General features: G+C 48.8%; 1 protein-coding gene across 1 annotated transcript in view; it reads right to left on the reverse strand.

The window, feature by feature from the left end:
* Window positions 1-6,461: 6,461 nt before the first annotated feature.
* The window catches only part of FOXD1 (forkhead box D1), a 31,114-nt gene continuing 19,815 nt past the window's right edge, over window positions 6,462-17,760 (reverse strand). The window contains exon 2 of the mRNA XM_041765601.1: window positions 6,462-6,478. The gene's annotated coding sequence lies outside the window, so the exon portion shown is untranslated. The remainder of the gene's footprint in view (window positions 6,479-17,760) is intronic.

Raw genomic sequence — 17,760 nt, forward strand, 5'->3', positions numbered from 1 at the left:
AGAGCGTGACCCTGGGGTCCTGGGATCGAGTCCCACGTCGGGCTCCCTGCAGGGAGCCTGCTTCTCCCTCTGCCTGTGTCTCTGCCTCTCTCTCTCTCTCTCTCTCTGTGTCTCCATGAATAAATAAATAAATAAATCTTAAAAAAAAATAAATTGTATTCTTTAAAAAAATAAAGGATCTTAAATTTCTAAAAAAAAAATAAAAATAAAAAACACCAATACAGTACTGTCTAGTTCATGATACTTCCAAATATTTGAATACTGATATCCCTCCAAACACGAGCAAGTAAGCCTGCAGAACAATAAATGCCTGTCTTGAGAGCTCACCTACTTCTCCGCCTAATGGTGGGATTATATCTAAACCCCTGTATTAGTTGCCTAGGGCTGCTGTAGTGTGGCTTCAAACAACAGAACTTATTTTCACACAGTTCTGGAGGCTAGAAGTTCAGGACCAAGGTGTCGGTGGGCCCTGGTCTCTGAGGGCTCTCGGGGGGATCCTAGCTTGCGGCGCTACGGGCAGCTATATCACCCCAACCTCTGCCTCCATCACCCGTCCCAGGGCCTTGTCCCTAGGCCTCTTCTTTTCTTTTTATGAGGACCAGTTGTAGCAATCTGTCTCGGCTGCTCTAACAAAATACGATAAACCGGGGGGCTTGCACAACAGACATTCTTCCTCATGGTTCTGGCTCGGAAGGCTAGACGTCTGAACGCAAGGTGTTGGCCTACTTGGAAGGATGTGAATTTTTAGGGACACTTTCAACCTAGTGCATCCCCCTAAACAAATGATAATCTCTTCTCTGTTTAAATGGAGTCAAATAAAACAAAAATGTCTTTACGGGATGTTCCAGAAAAGAAAAGCTCAGTGAGTCCCCTACGAATCCATTCGGTTCAGTCATCCAACCCACCCATTCTCAAAGTATGATCTCAGGACCACTTGCCCCAATTCAACTTTGGGAGGGGCTGGTGAAAAATGTAGATTCTCAGGCTCCACCCCAGATCCACCAAGTCAGAACTGCTAAGTGTAGGCCAGGAACTTGCATTTTAAACAAGCTCCCAGGGGGTTCTGTGCACACTAAAATTTGAGAACCACTGATCTGTAGTGTCAGAAGTCTGCTTTACATTCCCCATGGTGCTTCTTAAAAATCATTCCTTTTCTCCCCCCATTCTTTTCAGGTGAAATTGAGAACAGCTGGTCAACAATTTTTTTAAAAAAATATTTGAACACCATTCTAAAAGTACGCCTCATTCCTTTCTCCCACATGAAACCACATCATATAAACTCAAATAATATTCCTTAGGATGTGTTTTCTACTCATTAAATCATGTACACACTCTGGTCAAATCCTTGTCATCTCCAGAATCACAGACCATGCCTTTAGGCCATGGAAGGAGATATCACTGTTTCATATTTCAGATTAGAAAAATCTGAAGGCTAGAGAAGTCACACTGAAGCCATTCTCACTGAAGTTATTTCTAGCTATGGAGAAAGGGTGCATACTTAAGTATTAATAGCCCACGAGGTAGAGACTGCTTCTAATTCCTCCTTCCTTCCTGTCGGCCCCTTGTGTCAAATTTTATGAGCGAGGAAACAAACCTGCCAGCTTCGGAGCCATCTGTGTTCTGAGCCCTGCGGTGGGGCATCAGGAGGACAGGCAGGTGATGGGACTGGGAAAGGGGGTCACCAGGGTCTCGAGACCAAGGCAACTCTGCATCTGAACTGGAGCTCTTGCACATCTTAAGAACCAGTCGTTTCTTTTTGAGTAGCATGAAAAGAACACTTGGAGAGGACCTTGGACAACCCTGCGATCCCGCTAGAGCCAGAAGGTTTGAGCACCCTAGTGCTGAGATCTCCTACTTCTCAGCCTTGACTTTTGCTCTCGCTTCAAATAGACCTCCGTGCTGATCATTCGCATATGCGTTCACCAAACATGCATCAACATCCTCTGAGTACTCACAGTCTAGACATGTAAGACTAGAATTACAACATATACTCTGAATAAGGGAGTTTCCAAATAAGAAAGAAATTCGACGAGTTAAGGGGAAGGAAGAAAATAGGAGGTGCTTTTCAGACCTAAAACCGCTTTTACCAGTGAGAAGAAATGATTCAAGTGAGCCCCTTCTGTGTGTTGGGGGCCAGGGAGATGGTCGCATCACTTAAGCTAGTGCCATTCACATATTTCCCATCCTCTGGAAAATTTTGACCTTTCTTTAGTCTAGCTAGAAAAGCTAACAGTTTTAATGGCTTCTTCGAGCCAGGAAGCATTTATTAAGCACCCACCACGAGCAAAACATTTTTCAAGTTAGGAATTGCTTTCAAAGATAGAGGACACGATCAGCTCTTGAAGATTTTTATAATTTAGGAAAGAAGGTAATTGTATTGTTAGAGAACGCTATGGAAATTCAAGTTATCATAAGGGAAAGATGCCATATAAATGGTATTTGTGGGGATCCCTGGGTGGCTCATCAGTCTAGCGCCTGCCTTCAGCCCAGAGTGTGATCCTGGAGACCTGGGATCGAGTCCCACGTCGGGCTCCCTTCATGGAGCCTGCTTCTCCCTCTACCTGTGTCTCTGCCTCTCAGTCTCTCTCTCTGTGTCTCTCATGAATAAATAAATAAAATCTTTTAAAAAAATAGTATTTGTTAGCTTGACATGAAAAATTTGCTCTATCATTTTGGGGAAAAAAAGGTTAACTTCTCATACTAACAGAGCATGATTAAAGGTAAATATCTTAAACATTATCCAGAAAAGTAACATGCTTCTAATACAAGTATTGATTTCATCTTCCTATCACTGAAGTCATACTACATCATAAAGTGTGATTGCTCACAGGAAACATAATAAGGAAGATAGTCTAGAACTGAGACCTTTTTGTGTATATTTTTTATTGGAGTTCGATTTGCCAACAAATAGCATAACACCCAGTGCTCATCCCGTCAAGTTAGAACTGAGTCTTGAAGGACATGGAGGATGGTGTTGGCAAGAAGAGGAAAACCTTAGTAGGCAGGGCAAACTACACCAGCAAATGCACAGCAAGAAGGATGAGTTATGAAGAAGACGCTGAGGAATCTGAACACACTGCCTAAAGAGATCGCTGGGCAGAACTGCAGCTGCAAATAAAAGGGCGGACAAGGAGTGATGTTCTTTGAAGATCAGCCTAAATATTAGGTTGACCATATAAAGCTTCCACTTTGTGTAGCTCAGTACTGTCCATTGTTTGGAATTTCATCAGGTTCAGTGGAACCACAGAGTTTTCGAAATGATGAAGCGAAGATCTTTAGGGAAGTTTTATCTAGTGGTGGACAGGCAGGCACTTGGGCTGAATTTGGGACTGGAAGACCATTAGGATCTACTCTAGTGACCTGAGCATGAGGTGGTTGGAACCCAGACTCGGTTTGGCTGTAAAGGTGGAAAGGAAGAGTCAAATTTCAGAGGAAGCAGGTATCGTGGGACAATTAACAGTCTCTGCCATAGTGGCAGCCTAGTGGGAAAGTCTTCTGTAAAGTGAATAGTTGTTTTGAAAATAACAATTAAGGGAAAAATCCAGATTTTCAAAGATCAGGTTGCCTGGAACTGCCTTATATCTATGAAGGGAAAGGGATGAAGAAAATACCACTTCCCAGTTTCCCCAAACTGTGCCCCAGTCCCAGGGATTTGGAATCAATCCATGAGTCAAGAAGGCATCAAAGAGTTGTGTGGGCAGACTGGTTGTGGAATCTCAGCACTGGAAGACAGCTTACAAGAGTACTGTGTTATCTTATTAAACGCGAAAAATCCAGAGATTTTCCGGAAGGAGATTTCTCCTAGAAATGACTGTGTTAGTGGCTCTTCGTTTCCATCTGTGTCTCCAAACCTGAGACATTTCCAGAGTTGCATCTTCTCCTGGAAGTATCACACTTTGATCCCGAGAGTACCCTGCTCCTGCCCTGAAATTCAGCCCGGGCACAAGTAAACCCCGTTTCCTCATTGTCCCTTCATGCAGCTAAGACAGGCTGGCATTCCAAAAAAGATTTAGCTAAATATGATGGAAGAACCAAAAGGAAATATAGGCAACATAATAATGGTCAGGTTTTCAACGTGTGGAGAGAACCCTGAGTCAACACTGACCACGGAGGAGGGACGAGCACTCCATCCAACACCCCCGCCCGGTGCCCTGTCCCTCTTCGCCAGGGCATAGCTCAGGGCACAGCTGGTCTCCTAACCTTCAGGAGCCTGGCCCTTTCCTGTGAAAGTGGGATTTTCAAAGACCAACCAGCAGACACTAGTCTCCTAAGCCAGGCCCTGTGGGAGCCATGAACACTCACTATTGGCACAGCCTAGAGTCTACTCTCTGTTATTCCCTTGCCCGATGTAGTACTTGGCACGTGTCGGGGTTCAATGTGATGTCTCCTGGGAAAAAAATTCCAAACTTCCCCATAAACAAATGATCAGAGCAACTCCATCTTCCCTCTTAATTCCAGTCTCACATCTGAGGGCCACACTTCCCTCCCGTTGTTGGGACTGTGAAGGTGGGCCTCATGACTTTGGTTGGCTGCCTCACCCACTCCTGCAGCACTTCGGGCCTTTGTCTCAGGCAAAGTCCCGTCAGTGTAACCTGGACAACCTGCCTCGCAGCTCCACAGCTGCATGTCCACGGAGCATGAGTCCTCCCCACTCCGAGACGGGGGCTGCCTCAGACTTGACCTGAGATCAGCAGACGCCCGATGCATTTTGAAAGAGTGAAGCCGAGGCCCAGAGAGAATCAGCAGCAGCTTTCCTGGGATGTCATGGCCATCCAGTGGCAGGGACGCACCTGGCCGACACCTCTGTGTGGCTTCTCCTCACCATTTCCCTTTGCTTTGCTCCTCTGCTTGTTTTTACCAGAATGGCAACCTCCGCAAAGCTGTGGGAGGCGGCTTCTGCGCTGGGCCCACGGGCGTCCCCACTGTCCCTCTCCGGCCCGCAGTGTCCCGTGGGCTTCTTGCTAGTTCCCATACGCTGCGCCACTCCTCCGTGTTCACCCAGAGCCCTCGCAGTTGAAGACGTAAACACAGATTCGGTCCAGGCCTTGGCTCACCTGCGGAGGCCTCTGGACCCTGGCACCAGGTACTTGTTTTCTGCTGGGTCCCAGAGAGCATCGTAAATACAAGCACCTCTTAAAAGTAATGCTGCCTTATTTGTGTGTGTACATTTGTATTTTGCTGTTTTTCTGCTTTATGTGTGTCTCCCCACCCCCACTGGCCCACCTCCTCCTTCCCGAAGAAATACAGGCAGGCCCTCGGCATGCCTAATCCCGGGGCTTCAAACACAGGACCCGGAAAAGCCAGTAACACTGTACCTTGGGGTTACCTTTCCTGAGCACGGGCCATGCTACATTGAAATTAGGGCTCCCCTCTAGAGAACCAACATCGTTTCAGAAAAACACTCTTTAATACGTATTTCATCTGACTCTAAAACTAACATATGCTTCTTGGACCGAAATTAGGGGAGGACGGTATATGAGAAAAGGCAGAGAAACACAAAGAAGCTTTTAAAATATAATCCCACCGCCACTGTTAATGGTTTAGGGTATTTCTTTTCTATGTTTTTTTTTTTTTAAGATTTCATTTATTTATTCATGAGAGACCCAGATAGGCAGAGACCCAGGCAGAGGGAGAAGCAGGCTCCATTCAGGGAGCTCGATGTAGGACTTGATCCCGAGGGGTCACACCCTGAGCCAAAGGCAGATGCTCAACTACTGAGCCACCCAGGAGCCCTCTTTTCTATGTTTTTAAACACATACACACACACACACACACACACACACACACAACTATCCTATAGTTCCGGGCAAAGTGATGGTTAAAAAAAGAATCAAAGTCTCGGGTCATGAGAACAAGCAGAAAAAGAGACCTGTGACCCCAGGAAGTACGGGCACAGGTATGAAGGCAGGAAATGAGAAAGCTTCATCTTTAACCTGGGAAAAGGAGAGGGCACGTGGGTTCACGTGATCGTCGGGAAGACCCTCTTCCACGGCAGAAACCACGAGAATGGATTCCCTGGTCAGGATGACACATTGGTGTCGCTGCACCTCCCACTACAGTCCACGGCTCTGCTCCTTAAACAGTGGAGCGTCCGTCTCCCAGGCGGAGGCTCTTGTCCAAGGCCGGGTCACCGTCACCGCAGCCTGCACACAGGAAACCACACTTGCAGGGGACGCTGTGGGCCCCGGAAGAGCGCTAACCTTTCATCCGTGTCACTGGGCTTAACCTGTCCACTTGGTCGTGCAAGCGGCCTCTTGGAGCTCAGGGTCTGTAAAAGGTGTGGCTGGTCCTGGATGTCCCCAGGCGAGGACTGTAAGGAACGCAGGGCCTGGAAGCTCCCCTGTGGGTGAAGCAGGCGCGGCTTGGAGCGCCTCCGAGCCCTGGGCGCCCGCTCCTCGGATCTTCGGCGGGGTGGGGTGGGGGGCGGCCGTCCCAGAGCCTCCGGGTTGACTCGGATCCACTGTTCGTGTGTTTTGTCCTGTAATGATATGGTCCACAGGCCTCGAGGCACACGGGGCGGGGGAGGAATTCCTGGAGGGGGAGGCCACCCATGTGATCCATACGGACCACGTCGAGTATAGGTGCCGACAAGGAAAAAGAAGAGAGGATCCCCAGAAATCAGGCCACCGGCCACCCTGCAAGTAACACAGAGGCTCCCGCGGGGCCTCAAGTAAACCCCCTCAGTTCCAGAGCCGGAAGGAGCCCGAGGTGTCCTCCGCAGCCAGGGCAGAGGGTCCCCAGCGAAACCCGCAGCGCTCTCGGGCGGTCTAGGAGCTCAAGCCTGTCTGGGCCTCTTGGGGTTTTTTTCTTTTCTTTTCTTTTCAAGCTCAGCAGCTTCTATTGCCTTAGCAGGTTTCTCAAGACAATGCCGGGTGGGGGTCGGGGTGGGGTGGGGTGGGGTGGGGTGGGGGTGCCACGACTTCCCTTTTCCCCAGCACATTTATTTATGACTTAGTTTCAATGCGGTTTCCCGCCGCGGGCGCACCACCCGTGCCCGTGCTAGCTCGTCTCCGCAGGGCCAGGCTGAAACCCCTAAACTGTGCTGCCAGCCGGTTCCTGATTGTTTTTCTGGAAGCTTTGCAGCTCTGAAAGCTTTTCTTTACCTCAGGAACGTGCCCCTCCATCCAAGAAACACACTGCTAGAAAGAAAGGACAGAAGGAACGGACAGAGTCAGCACGTCACCCCCTGGGCTGGCAGGTGGCGGCCCGCTGGGGGGTGACCAGGCCCAGCCTTCCCGCGGCGGCCCTGCCACATGAATGCCACCGTCACAGTTTGACAGGTGCCACTTAGGAGCTTCACACGATTCGCTGACACCAGGATGGCGACGGGCAGGGCTCGGGGGGCCGGCTGGCGAGCGGGCTGGAAGCTGCCACAGGCCCTGCCGACACCCCAGAGGAAGGACATGCCCGAGCCTCCTCCACACGCTGAGGCCACACCCCAGACGCCAGCAAGGCCCACGGCGCAGTGGGGGACTCAGTGGCCTGAGCCTGCTCTGAGCGAGGCGCAAGGTGACCGTGGGTGGCCGATCACAGGCAGTGGTGGTCTCCGAGGGGGACCTGGACGTCGCCCGGCACACGACATGGCAGGAATGTGAAGGGCCAGCGTGTCCTCCTGGCAGCCCCAGGCGGTGACGCTGTGCCCAGGAAAAGCCCAGGCACCCCCGTAAGCACTGTGAACAACGGGCCAGGGCAGGAGCCCCCCGACGGGAGCCGGGCCCTCAGCCGCCCCCAGCGCCCGGACTGCGGGGAGCCGGAGCCCTGGGCAGGCGCTCCAACCTCATGCTGGCACCCGGGCCCGCCTGCGCCTCCCAGGGTCCCCTAAGGGGAAGAGCACCTGGAAGGGCCACCTACCTTGCTCGCCTGCTGTGAACGCAGGCCGGGGAGGGAGGCACGGGCCTCACCCGCCCCAACACAGCTGGGCACCCCGTGAAGCAGGGGCTGCTCACCACCGGAAGACGGGGCCGTGGGTGTGCCTTTCCCCATGTCGGGGCCTGTGCGACATCAGCAGCTCCCGGCCTGCGGACGCCTAGGAACCTGGGCCTGGACGTCGGTGCCTGCCCCCCACCCCAGGTGCCCGGTGCTGCCAAGAATGTGGACCAACAGCAGCGGAGCTGGAGCCCCAGGGGAGCCGCGGCCTGGGCTGCGGGGTGGGTGCGGGCCCCAGGAGGTCCCAGGCCGCCTGTGTCCCACCCCCAGACCCCCGGAACCACCCCCACCAAGGCTGGCCGCAGGGACACGGGCTGGCGCGGGGCTCACCGAGGGCTGCAGGGCGGGGTGCGGGCTCCAGAAGGGCCAGGCTGCCTGAGCTCCCCCCCAGAGGCGCCCCCCCAGAGCCCCCCTCAGAACCCCCCCAGAATCCCCCCCAGGCTAGCTGCAGGGCCCGATGGAGCCGCCCGTCCTGGAGCCCCTTCTCTGCCCTCGCACTGGTGGGGAGCGGGGGAGCGGGGGTTAGCCATTTAGAACATTTTTAACTAATCAAAATATTTGCTGATGAGTATTTATTTTTACAAGAACTTGGTTTGGCTGGAGACTTCCCGAGCAGCAGTCCGGGCTGCCGGCAGAGGTTCCTGACGCAGCCCGGGCGGGCGGGCCTACTGCCCGGATGGGGATGGCTCGGGGTGACTCTCTGCCCTGGGGAAGAAGCTTCCCGAGGCCCTCTTTGTGCAGATGGCTCTAGAACACAACCTCACATCTCTCGCTGCCCCCCAAGTCGGCAGGCTCAGGCTCCGGCACCACGTCTGGGCTGAAAGAGAAGAGGGACACAGGGACACACGCCCTCTCCCTGCCAAGCAACAGAAGGGGAGGTGGAGGCAAGTGTCCCAATCTTGAGAAAGCAGAGCCAAGGCTCAGAGGTTCCAGGGTAAACACAAACAAAACTGGATTAACACAACATCTACCTGAATAGCTTCTGCAAAGGGCTAACAGCCTGTCCTGCCTTGTTTCTTCCTCCCAGTGGAGCAAGATTCACGTTTAGCTTTCCTTGAAGTAGAGATGCTGAGTGTAGTCAATATTGATTAAACCACCTACTTCATTCCAGTCAGTGCAGAGCCCCGGGCCACCATCTAGGAAAAGTCTGGAAAGGTTAAGTCTAATCAAGTTTGAAAATGGAGAAATGAGGGCTCATGGTAAACAGCCTTGGAGGGCAAAGATACCCGCAAAAGTACCAGGCTCTAATTTTTAAAATGCTGTTGACGGAGAACCGGTTTGAAATCCCCTCATTCATAGCAATAATAAAGAAATTGGACTTAAGTAATTAAGAAAATATGCTCTCTGGCCTGAACTCCTAATGCTTAACCGGAACAAGCTAACAATCCACTTGACAGCGCTTCCTAGAAAAGACTCCTCAGGGCGGCCCAGGTGGCTCAGCGGTCTGGTGCCGCCTTCAGCCCAGGGCGTGACCCCAGGGTCCTGGGATTGAGTCCGGTGTCGGGCTCCCTGCATGGAGCCTGCTTCTCCCTCTGCCTGGGTCTCTGCCTCTCTCTCTCTGTGTTTCTCATGAATAAATAAAATCTTTAAAAAAAAAAAAAAGACTCCTCAGCAGCTGGGGTGGGGGGGGAGCAGGAGGGCACTTAGAGCATCACTGCCAACAAGTGCCTACAGAAAGTGTAAGTGAGCAGGTTTACATGAAGCTGCATCAGAGAAGCAGAAGGCAAATTTGTCCACCCTGAAAAAGACAACTTCCCAGTGCAGGAGGGTGGAGGGCAGGCCGGAATGTACAGATGGAAGAAAAACACCTTCGGACACCTAGAGAGCCCGTGCCAAGGACTGCCTGACCGGGCAATCAGGTAGGTTTCAAGAGCAAACATAATCCGAGGATAATGAAAGCAAAACAAACGGGTAGAAACCATCGACCCTCTTCTCCTTTTATTCTCTATTAGAGCTGTTTGTCGTTTGGGGAGCCACAGCTGGAGAGATGTGGAGAATCACCACAGCCTCCCTTCTCTCTTGTACCTCGCTGGCTTGGTTTACGCTGGTCATTAAGTGTCCTGATCTTAATGACTTAATGACAGTTGCCACCTGCCACTAAGCCGGGCCAAATACTCCCCAAATCAAAGTTAAATTGTCTGTGTCTCCAAGAAGTGCGAAAAGAGTTTGTGGCTCCTTTTGATCAAAGAAATCCACGGCCCTGAATCTTAAACAGAAAAGGAAAGTCGACAGCACTAGTAAAAACTGCCTCTACTTTATACTATTTTGAAACTGGCTGGCAGAGATGAAGGGACTAAGGAAAGTAAGTCTTAGAGAGCCAAAAAAAAAAAAAAAAAAAAGAAAAAAGAAAGAAAAGAAATCATAGCTGAAGCACTTCAGCTGAAATTCTTCAGAATCAAAGAAAAGAATGAGTTTCAATATTCCCAACTCCAATTTCCGTGACCCCAGCCAAAAGACGACGTGTAGCTCCTTCCAGTCAAGAAAAAAAGACCTCAAAAAAAAAAAAAAAAAGACCTCAATTCAGTGCTTGGGCGTCCAGGAAACCCGGGAGACTGCCCGTCTGGGAGGTGGAGTGCTCCTAGACGCGAGCCGGGGCTCCCACTGCCCCTTCTCGCCCCTGGACGCCGTCTGGGTCAGCTCGGGCAGCATCAGCCATCGGGCCGACGCAGGGCCCAAACCACAGACCTCCTCCTCGCTGTTCTCCGGGCTGGGAGGCCCAAGACCGAGGCGCCAGCACATTCATTTCTTGGTGAAAGCCCCTTCCAAGCTCAAGGACTTCTCCCTGGGTCTTCACCGTCCTGGAGATTGAGTTCCAGTCTCTTCCTCTTCTTATAAGGACACTAACCCATCACAGGGGCCCCTTCCTCCCGACCTCATCTAAACCTAATTATCTCCCAATATCCCCCCAAAATACCATTAGGGTTACAGCTTTGACATATGAATTTGAGGGGATGCAGCCATTTAGTGCACAACAGGGAGGCAGCACTTAGGGCAATGCGGCTGTAGAACCGATGGGATGGGACACTGGGTAGCAAATGCCACCCTACCTTCTAGGCACAGACCAAGGTCCCTACAAAGGACCCACCTCCCTCTTTGAGGCTTTTGCTGTCTCCCTTCTTTGAAACCCTTCATTCCTCTATTAAAACACTTCCCCAAGCATTTACTTTTGCCACCCTCGTTAATTTCCTAGCATAAGCTCCTCTGGATTAGTTTGTTTGGGTTTTGTTTTTCTTTTTAAGGGGAGGGGGACTAGTTACATTGTATGTGATGAACTGGAATGTCACAGCAATAATAGTAGCGATATGATGACGGCCACAGTTAACGCTGACTTTGCCAGGGCTTTGCATGCATCATATCATATCATATAATTTCCACAATAAACCTATGAGGTGGGTGTGATTAGTGCCTTCTTACAAATGAGAAAACTGAGGCTCAGAGAGGTTTGCAGCTTATTCACCAGGTTAGTAAGTGGCAGAGCTGGGTGTCAAGCCACTGGCCTCCCAAGCCTGAGCTGTAAACCAGTGCACTATCATACGAACTCCTTCTTCTTTTTTTTTTTTTTTTAAGATTTTTTATTTATTTATTTATTAGAGACATTGAGAGAGAGACAGAGAGAGAGAGAGGCAGAGACACAGGCAGAGAGAGAAGCAGGCTCCATGCAGGGAGCCCGACGCAGGACTCAATCCCAGGACTCCCGGGTCACACCCCGGGCCAAAGGCTGACGCTCAACCACTGAACCACCCAGGGATCCCCACATGAACTCCTCCTTAAGCACACAGTGCCCCCCCTCCACAGAATGTTTGTAGAAGATAATAATATTTCATTTCAATTCCCCTGAGATTAAAAAAAAGAAGTCTAAAATGTGGGGGTATTGACCTTTTCCTTACTGGGTAAACACACACATGCACAAGCAAAGCTATATTCCAGTCTCTACAACGTATTAATGCTTATCCCCCCCCCTCTTTTTTCAACTAAGGTATTTTTCCATCACATATGACTAGATTCCATTGTGCACCTTCCCTGAGCCTGCGTCACTCTGTTTGCTGCAATGATGATTGATAGCTTTAATTTTTAAATGTATTAAACACCAGACTGGTGGGAAAATTTACTTATCCCATTTGTCATTCTAAAAAAAGTTTAGACTGATGAAATACAGAAAAAGAATTAGGCTTACATGGAACTGAGTTTCCCAAGGCCCCCAGTAGGTAGGTGGAATGGGGCAGGAAATGAACCCAAGGCTTCCTGAAGAGCTCCAAGGGAAGAGAGTGCAGAGACCCAGTGAAAATGCCCAGTGGGTCTGGGAATGACCTCTTCCTATATCAATCCTTGGAGTAAGGGTTGGATATCCATCAATCAGAGAAAAAGGAATGGGGGCAAGGTCTTGATTAGCTCACGGGTCTTGTATCTATAAAATGGAACTGGTAATACTGGTGCTTCTCTTCTAAATAAATATGCTGTCACACCGAGGGGCAAATCTGGTCAAGTAACCTGGGTGCCTCCAAGGAAAGCACCATGGAAAAATCCTTTTCTAAAATGATGTTGTCTCACTGCACCACCAGAAAGTATTTTTTCCCCAAATAATGTGATCAGTTAACTGAAGAGCTTTCGAATCAGGACAGATCCATGTCATTTAGGTAAACCATTTGTCTGGGGTTCCACATGGAAGAGAGGATCAAGCCCCCAGAATCCTTCAAGCACCACGTGCCCTTTTATGGGCCAAACCCGCCTGGAAAGGAGAAAAGAATGACGTTGCCCACTGAATCCCCTCAGGCTCCCCATTCCAAGAGCGTCCCATTAAATGAGTCCAAGCAGTTGCTTCTGAAATCATAAATTCCAAAAGACAATGAAAGTTGCAATCACAAGGGGTAACAGAAGCCAAACACATTAGGAACATGTTCCTTGAGCAAATAGCATAATTCCGGACACGCGGGAACACATGGTTTGCCTCAAACATGTTTCATTTTGTCATCGCACTGAGTGCACAGTATTTCTCTTTGGGTGCAAGAGTGATTGATTTCGTTGGGAGAATTGTTTGTAAGAACATGAAAGTTGCCAAAGCAAACACATTGGGGGGAAGTGTGGAGAAGGGGAGTAAGAGTATTTGGAGTAGATCTGGGTTTGGGAAGTTCATGCAGAGGTGAGACATTGAGATGTAGAACAAATAAAAACCTTCTGCACACTTCATCTACATAAATTATGTTCAGAAATTCACTGTGCGTAGACATTAGCTGTGCAGCTACAGCGCTCCCCAGGGTGCCTCCAGAATGCGGGCGCAGAGCCAATCTTTAAGTGAATGATTTGTAACTTTTCCTCCACATAAATTAATCTATTAATATTTAAATCATCCCGATTTTAATCCACAAAAGTCATGTAGTCATTGTAAAAAAAAAAAAAAAAAAAAAAAAAGACACAATCTCCCTAGAATCTATTTGTCTTTTAGGATTGAATTCTGTGACGAGATGGTCTCCAGATAGGACCGCATTAAGAATATGTCCTTTGGTCTGGTTTTCCTCCATAGAAAGAAACTAAAACATAAAAATCTAAAATAATGTGCAGCAGCATCTCCAACCAGAGGGTGTTGAGACGTTCCTTTTGGTCATGTACTTCACATGCGAGCGCTACGTTAGGCACGAGAACTCTTTTCAGCCCGTATCTGCCTTTAGGTATTCGCTTCAAAGAAGCGTAAACGTGTTACACTCGTGCTACTTCGCTGCCAGAGCGTGCACGGACGTTCCGAATGAGCAGATGGGGTTGTTTGGTTTGGGTTGGGTTGACCGCGTTGGCATTTCCTTCTCATACAGCTGGTGGAGCACAGAGAGAGGACTCCGGGGCACCAGCCACTGGCCACGGGACTACGCATTCTCCCTTCAAGATGATGCTCGAAATGCAAAAGGAATAATTTTAAACATCGGAATAGAGACCTTGGGGTGATTTTGTGCAAAACCGCCGGAGCTCTGAGTGCAGGAAGGCTGTGCCGCTCGTGCCAGGGCGCGGCCTCTGCCCCTCTGGTCTTTCGGCCCAGCCAATAGCTCCTGAAGGCCAGGAGGTCACCGGGATTCGCTGGCTATTCCTGCATAGCAAACCGCCCCCAAACCTAGTGGTCTAAGACAGCGACATTCCTTATCTTGCACTTTCTATGGGTAAGGCCTCCAAGGACAGCTCAGCTGGATCCTCCAGCTCCAGTTCCCCCCCCACACCGCAGCACCCCTCGGGGTCCCTGGGGAGGACCCGCTCCCTGGCTCATCCACGTGGTTGTTGGCAGGACTCCGTTCCTTGCGATTGGGGACCTGAGGCCTCGGTCCCTCGGGGACCCTCCCCGGGGGCACATCAGGGCACCTCAGCTAACCGGCTCCCAGTAGCTAGCACCAGCGGGAAAGTGCCAGGAAGACGGAGCTGCGGTGTGTCCTATCTTGAGCGTGGAAGTGACATGCCATCACTTTTTTGACAGAAGCACGTCCTGTGGGGCTTACCTGGTTGCGAGCTCGGTCAGAAGCCGCCTACGTGTCCCGACCGTTATCAGGGACCAACGCGCTGGTCCTCGGCCCGCTTCCTACTCCTGATGGTGGTTCTCGGGGTGTGATTCCTAAGCCCACAGCCACCAGGGAATTGGTTAAAATTACAAATTCTTAGGCCTCATTCAGACCTACTGAATCAAATACTCTAGTTGATCCTAGGTGATCCTGAGAAGCACTGCCTTTAGAATGAAGGAAGCAAAAATAAAAATAAAAGAATGAAATTAAATGAAGGAGGCAGAGCTGATTTGGATCTGGCAATTTCTCTCTTGCAAGACCTAGATTTCAATGATGCAAAGGTCTGCCCACATCATCAGCATGCGCACGGCTTCTGCTGATGTTGTAATGGTGGTGATTTGCGACACACACTGGGAGACACGTCACAAATGTACCTCATTAGGCATCTCCAAAAGAAGCTGATTTTGGTTTTCCTGTGTCTTGGGTTTAAGTTTTTCAATGTAGTGGATCTCGTGTTCCTAACCTCATAGCTAGTACGTTGTAGGATTGGAACCAAAGGGAAATAGTTTACTTGAACGAAGTTCCAAAACAGCTAATCCACAAAAAAAAAAAAAAAAGAAAGAAAGAAAGAAAGAAAAGAAAAAGTCATTCAGCTGTTTAAATTCCAGCTTGTTGGGGTTCCTGGATGGCTCGGTGGTTGAGCGTCTGCCTTTGGCTGAAGGTGTGATCCTGGAGATCCAGGATCGAGTCCTGCATCGGGCTCTCTGCATGGAGCCTGCTTCTCCCTCTGCCTGTGTCTCTGCCTCTCTCTCTCTCTCTCTCTCTGGGTCTCTCATGAATAAATAAATAAAATATTTTAAAAAATAAACGCCAGATTCTTCAAACATCTAGATTCTTCTTAATCTTTGTACCTGCTCTCAAAAGGAAAAAGTTTCTATTAGCCACAGGTGTACTCCTAAAGCGTGAGGAGGCTCATGAGGCTAATTCTGTATTCTGGGTCCTTCTAGTGTAATTGTGAACTCCGAGGTGAATTGGCATCGTGGAATACTGTGGTAAAATCTCCCCTCTTCCCCAGCTGTGTCCCTTGGGTTTCTTTAACATCCCTCTCAAAATCATCATCTTTGGGAGGTCTCCATGGACTCTAGAAAGAATATATAGACTGTGGGGTTGGAAGGTGTGGGTTCAAATCTGAGCTCTGCTACTTAGTCCCCGGGTAGCCTCAAGTAAATTACTTAACATCTCTGAGCCTTTATTTCCTAATGTAGGAGGCCAAACACCTACCTCATTGGTTTAACGTGTAAATTAAAATTGATTTGATGCAAAGAACACAGATGTGACAAATGTTACTCTACCCTTACTTTCCTTTGCATTCCCCTTAGTGTTTAGCATAACAGTTTATACATCTCAGGTTTTCCGTAAATGTCAGAGAATCCTGGGGCACCTGGGTGGCTCCATTTGTTAAATATCTGACTCTTGGTTTCTGGTCGGGTTGTGACCTTACGGGTTGTGAGTTTGAGCCCCAGGTCAGGCTTTGTGCTCTGCGGGTAGCCTCCTTGAAGATTCTCTTCCTCTGCTCCTCCTCCAACTCTCTTTTTTTCTCTCTCTCTCTCTCACATAAATAAGTCTTTTTTTTTTTTTAAAGATTTTATTTATTTATTCATGAGAGACCCAGAGAGAGAGAGAGACAGAGACAGGCAAGGGAGCAGGTTCCATGCAGGGAGCCCGATGCAGGACTCGATCCCGGGTCTCCAGGATCACGCCCTGTGCTGAAGGCAGACGCTCAACCGTTGACCCACCGGGGCTGCCCAATAACTAAGTTTAAAAAAAAAAAAAGCCGTTAGCGAACCCAGACCTATGCCCTCAGACAGGCTGGGTATTTTCGGGAAGTAGAAGAGCATACAACCTAGCCAACAAACGTACGAGTCCACTGTTAGCGCACAGAGTGAGTAGATTCTTAATATCATAGGAGGCAGATTCTCCAAAAGAATCATTCTGCTTATTTATATAATGTACTAAATGTATTAATATGAGTAGTTCATTCAACAACCTCATGTGATTGTGTTGGTGGCAGTGTCCTGTTCCCTATAGGGCAATAATGATGTATCTGATGATACCTCCAGATGGTAACACCCAAGACCTCCAGGGCCCTCTTGGCATATGGATAGCGAACATGGGAAACGAGCCCCACTGTTGTAAGTTGACACCTCTTTCCCAGGTCTCTATGGATACAGCCAACAGAGTTTACATATGTACTTAAATTTGAAGAGTATTGCCCTACTTAGGCAATTCTGTGGCCGTCGGCTGAAGAAAGGGCCAAAATGACAGCTCTTCCAATCCCCCCGTTGACTTACTGTAAGTTAGCTATATCAGTAAAAAAACACACATGACGGCGACCAACACAAAAGAAAGTACAGTACACCAAATCTTCCAGTCCAGTTTTATAATGGTCTCTGAGTCAAAAAAGATCTTGTAGAACCAATTCTCTGCCTTACAGTTATAGAGAACTCCGAAGAACTATAGTGTCTAAAGACACGTATGAATAGATTTCACTTACTAATTTGTAAATGTATGGGTGTAACTTTTGCTTGCTTAATTAAAAAAAAATCAACTTGGGGCGCCTGGGTGGCTCAGTCTGTTAAACATCTACCTTCAGGTCAGGTCAGGTCATGATCCCAGGGTCCTGGGATTGAGCCCAACATTGGGCTCTCTGCTCAACAGGGACTCTGCTCCTCCCTTTCCTGCTGTGATCTCTCTCACTCTTGCTCTCTCGCAAATAAATAAAGAAAAATCAAAAATCAACTTTTGGCAGGCAAATAAATGAAAGTTGGAAGAAAAGTATAGTCAATTTGAATGGAAAAGGCCTTTCAAAAGTCACATACCAGAAATTAAAATAAGAGGTCTTCCCTCTCATCAGGTAAGTGGAGATTATAGATATGTCTATACTTGTCTATGACTTTTGGTCAGAGCAATCAACAGTCATCCAGCACAGAAGTACAAATGTCAAACATCTGGGGGCATGGGGCACTGTAACTCTACCACTCTAGTTGAACAGTGCGGATCCACTAGGCTAAATTTTATGGTTAGAGCAGTTTCTTACCTTTATTGTTTTGCCTCATAGACAAAGTCAATCGACTCCAAATTATTTTACCCAGATTATTCACCAAGTACAATGGTCAACGTATTCACTAGTCAAAAAATATTTATGATAATTATGTACAAGGCATTATGGGACAGCAAAGAATCACAAGGCATGGCCATACTTTAAAGCAACTTAAAACATAGTGGACACTTCACAAAAGCTTCTGTAGAATTAGAGAAAGAGGCAGAGACACAGGCAGAAGGAGAAGCAGGCTCCCTGCAGGGA

The sequence above is a fragment of the Vulpes lagopus genome, chromosome 8 (assembly GCF_018345385.1).
Source record: "Vulpes lagopus strain Blue_001 chromosome 8, ASM1834538v1, whole genome shotgun sequence".
In the NCBI taxonomy this organism is placed as follows: Eukaryota; Metazoa; Chordata; class Mammalia; order Carnivora; family Canidae; genus Vulpes; species Vulpes lagopus.